The sequence below is a fragment of the Furipterus horrens genome, unplaced genomic scaffold, assembly GCF_987537825.1.
Source record: "Furipterus horrens unplaced genomic scaffold, mFurHor1.1.pri manual_scaffold_2, whole genome shotgun sequence".
Taxonomy (NCBI): Eukaryota; Metazoa; Chordata; class Mammalia; order Chiroptera; family Furipteridae; genus Furipterus; species Furipterus horrens.
Window position 1 is genome coordinate 88,817,226 of NW_028327172.1, and position 5,896 is coordinate 88,823,121.

The following is a 5,896-nucleotide window of genomic DNA, read 5'->3' on the forward strand; positions in this document are numbered from 1 at the left end:
CCTCTGTGCCTCCTGGATTTGCGTGACTCTTTCTCTCCTCATGTGAGGGAAGTTTTCTGTCATTAGTTTTTCAAAGAGGTTTTCTATCCCTTGCTCTTCTTCTTCTCCTTCTGGAATTCCTATGATACGGATATTATTATGTTTCATGTTGTCCTGCAGCTGTCTTAGAACCTCTTCAGTCTTGTTCAGTCTTTTTTCATTTTGTTGCATTGTCTGGGAGTTTTTGTGTACGTTGTCCTCCAGCTCGCTGATCCGATCTTCTGCTTCCTCTAGCCTGCTTTTAATTCCTTCTATTGTGTTCTTCAATTCAGAGATCATATTCTTCATTTCCTCCTGGCTCTTATTGATAGTTTCTATGTCCTTTTTCATGCTCGTGTAATTCTCTGTGAGTTCCTTGTAGTTTTTCTGGAGTTCCTTGTAGTTTCCCTGCAGTTCTTTGTAGTTTCCGCTGAGCTCATTTAGCTTCTCCATAATCCATGTTTTAAATTCCGTATCTGATATTTTGCTCCCCTCTATTTCATTTAGCTCTCTCTCTTGGGATTCTACCTTTCCTTTTGATGGGGGGTTGTTTCTCTGTCTCCCCATTTTTGTGATTCCTATTGTTTGTTGGTGCTCTTGGAATGATCTTCTCTTCCTGGATCTGCCTCTGGTAGCGTCAGGTCATGTACCAGACGGGCCCTAGGCAGCCTACTGGGGACTTCCAGTGATCTCCTTCCTTCGTCTCTCTTCTTTAGTTGTTAATATATTCAATCTGTGATTGGCCGTCAGGCTTAAGGACCGTGGGTATGGCAGCTTAATTCCTGTAGGCAGGGCTTTTATTTCCCCTTAGTATGACGCCACTTGGAGGGGAATGGTCTGTCTGCTGTACTGGGGCTGAGTCAGCACTGGCTGGTCCCTGGAGGAGGTTAGTGTAGCTTCCACTTACTCCTCCGCCCTCCTGGATCTCCATCTGTGTTGTCATTGATGATATTTCTTTAATCCATCTGGTTGTATTTCAGCTACTTTTTGTTTTTTTTTTTTTTTTTAGCTAACAGAGTTCATTTTATTTTCACATTTCACAATACAAACAACAAAAAATTTTTTTGTCTCACTACTCCCCTCCAAAACTATTTTCTCTGATAGGAAAAGGGAGTGAGTCTTCTTTGTCATGCTGTTAGGGAACATCCCGAGTCACAGCACCACGATCTCCTGGTGAAGTAGAACAAGTAATACAAAACTGATAGAAAGAGGCTCACGTCTCTCCTTATCTGTCTGGTCGAGTCATTCCAGGCCGAGTGGGCACCATCATGGGACGGGCAGGAGGTCTCATCATTGGTGACCCAGGCATCATTGGCATGTGCCCTCCCATAGGTGGCCTCATTCCAGGAGCAGGTCCCACTGGCATCATCCCAGGAGGAGGAGGACCCATCATTGGCATCATGGGAGGGCCCCCCATATGGGGTGCTGGCATCATACCAGGGCGAGGAGGACCCGGAAGACTGGGGGGAGGTGGAATCATGGCCCCTGCAGGAGGAGGAGCAGAGAATGGAGTAGGAGGTATCTTTCCTTGCTGAAATGCTGCAGTTGTTTTGTCAATCAGGCTCTGAGCCTGCTCTTCCATCCATTTCTGATAGTAGTCTTTCACATTCTCTTTGTGTTTCCTACCACTGCGGTGTGTCTTTCTCACAGATGGAGAGTCATGGGTGAGGTATGTATCGCAGTAGTCACAATAAAACTTGGGCATGTCGTTGTGCAGGCCGTCGGCCACTCCGTCCCGCACTGCAGGAAATGACGCTCAGCTACTTTTTGGTGGATCTTTTTCTCTGGTTAGTTGATTGAGAGTCACTCTGCCCACCTTTTCTAGAGATCTTTTGTGGAGGTGCTGCTAAAACATAATCACACAACCCAGGCAAGAAACCCACACCCTCCAATATCTCCCCCAACTACAATCTCACTATAGGCTGCAAATGAGCCCATGTTAATATACTTGTGGAGATACTGGGACTCTTATTTCGTAGGAGAAACAGAAAGGAGTTGTTTTAAATGAAGGAAGGGTAATTTTTGAGCTGGATGTTGATAGAGTATTGATATTAGCAATTGGGATCAACGTTATGTAAGAGAGCAATTAACACACTGTATGTTTGAAAAGGAGGGGAGGGTTAAAGTGTGGAGTGAGAAAGTGGAAATGTATAGTATTAGGATTATATAATCGGTATATACTATATGATTAGCATGGGAGGTAGGGTAGACACAACAGACATCCAGGTAGACAGACAGCCTGAAATTGAAAGAGAGGGCTGGGGAGGTTAGAAGGTAGGAAACAGATTGAGAAAGAATTTTTTAAGAATAAAAATACAGTGTAGAAAATAGCAAGACAGGAAGGGAGAGAGGAAAGAGAGAGAGAGAGAGAGTAGAGAAGGGTAGGAGAGAGAATGAAAGAAGAAGGGGAGGTAGAAGAGAGGGGACTGGATTAAAACTCTTTTTTAAATTATATGTTATAAAAAAGATTAGGAGATTAAAACATGATATAAAGTTGCAAGATAGAGAGAAAAGGTGAATAGAGAGAGAGAGGAATAGGAGATAGGAAAGCAAGAGGATTTGGGAGGAAAAGAGCTCAGAGGAGGGAAGGAAATCAGGAGGAAGAGAAGATATTAGGGAGGGGAGGATTGAAATTGAAGAGTTGACAAAAGATAGGATGAGGGAGAGAAATACAAGAGGTAGAGAAAGAAGTGAGGGGATGGGGTAGAGAAAGAGAAGGGGTAAGAATGGGAGAGTGAAGGGAGAGGGGGATAGATTAGAATTATAATTTGAATATTAAAAGATTAGAATATAAAGTGGAATATGGAGAGAGAGAATATGTATAGGGAGAGAAGGAAAATAAGGACAAGGGATGAAAGAAAAACGAATGTAGACTGAAGGGGGACAAAATAAAGAAAGAAATTTAATAAAGTTGAAGGTGCGTAGCGCAGAGAAAGGAGAGGGTGAGAAAGGGAGAGAACTTAAAATTATAAAATTAACTGAGAATAGGATGCAGGGGAGAATGCTAAGGGGAGAGAAGGGAGGGAAGGGGAGGGGAGAAAAGGAGCGAGAATAAGAAGGGACTGACGGTAGGGGCAGTTAGAGAGAGAGTGAGATAAAAGAATGAGGATTTTAACTCAATTCAACTTTTAGGCACAGTCTCTGGGTATTTTTGGTGTGTTTTTTTTCCCTTGCTTCCTTCCTGAGTCCGCTTCTTTTCAAAATTCCACGACTTTCAAATCTTTTCTGGTTGGTTGGCTGGCTGTGGGAGGGTTCTGCTTGATTCTGGGATTGCTAGTCTTTTTTTCGTGGGCCTACTACCGCTCTGCTGTGGGCTGCATTTAGTTGTCCCCTCCTGAGGCACCCTCAGCCCTCCTCAGGCTTGTCCAGCTACTCCTTCCCTCTGTTGGTCCAGCCTGTGCCTGCCAGAAATCCTCGCCCTGCCTCCAGTCCTGTCTCTATTCCCAGGCTACAGCTTCTGCTCTCTTCCCTGTCTATATGCCTGTGCACCCTACCTCTCCCCTTGTCTCAATATCGTCCTTTTGTTCTGCAGGACTCTGGCACAGTCGGTGGAAAGTGCCAGGCCCAGTGGCCCTTTCCTGCCCAGGGCCTCTCCCCTAGTCTGGAGCTTTGCAGCAGCTTTCCTGCGTGTGCTCTTCTCCTTGCCCCAAAACTGTCTCTATTCCGAGCTACAGCTACCACTGGCTTCCCTGTCTATAGGCCTGTGCGCTCTTTCTATCTTCCTGCCACAGCACTGTCCCTTTGTTCTGTAGGATTCTAGTGTGGTCGGTCAGCGCAGCGCTCTCCTACCCTGGAGCTCTCTGCCAGTCTGGAGCTCCACAGCAGCCTTTCCCTGCGGCCCCTTCTCCCTGCCCTAAAACCGTCTCCACTCCAGAACCTCCGCTCTCTTCCCTACTTACATACCCTGCAGGTCCTATTTCTCTCCTAGCCCCAAACCCGCCTTTTGTTCTGTGGGATTCTAGCGCGATTGCTCAATTCTCCCCCGGTCCGGAGTTCCGCAGCAGCTTTTCTGTGCTGCCGTTCTCCTTGCCCCAAAACTGCTCCTTTGTTCTGTAGGGCCCTGGCGCTAGTGCTGGGCTCGCCCAGCATGCCGAGCTTTCAGTCGGAGGCTGCAGCTGAGGAGGTTTCCCTCTAGACTCAGATCACCCACTTTCTCCTAGTCCTGGTTGTTCACTGTTCTCTCCCTCCTCTGGCTTTTTCGGCCAAATCCTCTCCCTAACTCCCTACAAGAATTCACTCCCGGCTAGTGAGCTCTCCGGCTTGATACTGCAAACGCACGGAGTCTCAGAGTCTCAGAATGACTCAGCCTGCAGTTCGTGGTAAACCCCTCCACCTGCCTCCACGCTGCTCCCACGATCTCCTCCCCGTTCACGCGATCAGAGATCCACACTCACTCAGTCACTCCTCTCTGCATTCATTCCTGTATTCTCTCCTTAACAGGAGCGAGCTGAGAACATTGTCCCTACTCTGCGGCCATCTTCCCCCACTCTCTCTCTTGAGATTCTTAATGATGGTAATTCTTTATGCTTTTGAGAGTGATTCTAATTTTTTTTTACATGCATTTAAAACTCATATAGACCAAATTCAAAGAAAGTGAGTGACCAAACTGGGCACTGGTTGTAAAATCACAAGAATGATTATTCTGTGAGGTATGTAAATAGTTCCTAAGGATCCTTTAAAAGACACACACAAAAAATTAAAAACTGTTTTGTACGTAATTATGATAAGGGTATAATTCCTTATAGAACTTATTTTAAAAACTCTCATACAGTTACTGGGTTGGATATACATATTAAGTGGTTCTTCTCTTTTTATGGATTAAGACCTTTCAGGATCTGGCCCCTGCCAACTATCCAGACCCTCCTCCCCATTTTCCAGGCTCCTAGAACCTTATTCTTAGCTGTGCAAAACTAATCACATGCTTGTTCTTACCTCCAGATATGTTATTTGTACATACTATTCTGTATACTTTGTCCACCTGATGAATTCTTATTTGCCTTTCACAATTAAGCTCATATTCAGTGAAAGCTCCTCTGACCCCTAGCGCAAGAGATCTGTGCCATCTTGTTATAGACCGTGTTGTACTGTGCCATCATTAATTCTTTACATGTCTGTCTTCATCCTTGACTGAGCCCCTTGAAGGCAGAGCCCATTTCTTATTCATCTCTGTATCCTCAGCACCTAAAACCACTAGGCATCAAGTAGTCACTCTATACACACTTGCTAAATGAGTGAATGCACACTTAATGAATAGTCTCCAGTGAAGCTGATCAGTATGGATCTTTCTCTGCTGGAACCCAAAAAAAGATCTAGTGGCAAAGACCCAAAACTGAATCCCAGCTTTGTTTTAGAGAGAGAGAGAAATATCAGTTTTTGTTGTTACACTTATTTATGCATTCATTGATTGATTCTTGTATGTGCCCCAACCTGGGATCAAACCTGAAACCTTGGCACATCAGGACAGCGGTCCAACTAACTGAGCTACAAAGCCAGGCTGAAACCTAGAATTTTGAATGTACCCATTCATTCACTTAACAAATAATTATTTACTTGAATAAGATAACTGAGGCTAAACACTTATATAACACCAATTATAGGCCAAACAGTGTACTGAAAAAAGTATTAGATGTCATATCTAGTTTCAAGGAGCTAATGGATACTAGAACTTTCCACCTGCAAAATTCTTTGCAAAACATTTGAATATACTGTATCATTTAATTCTCATTACTTTATTTTACAGATGAAGAAAAGAGAATGACAGCTATGAAGTCATTTACCCAGCTACCCAGCTCACTTCTCCTACAAAACAAATGATAGAACTACAGCCCATTCTGGGCATTCTGTATCTAAATCTAAAGCTCTTCCTTTGGGTCCACAA

At 44.4% G+C, this 5,896-nt stretch overlaps 1 pseudogene; it reads right to left on the bottom strand.

Moving 5' to 3' along the window:
• Window positions 1-1,124: 1,124 nt before the first annotated feature.
• LOC150019013 (U1 small nuclear ribonucleoprotein C pseudogene) lies at window positions 1,125-1,771 on the bottom strand (annotated as a pseudogene).
• Between the last annotated feature and the right edge of the window lie 4,125 nt (window positions 1,772-5,896).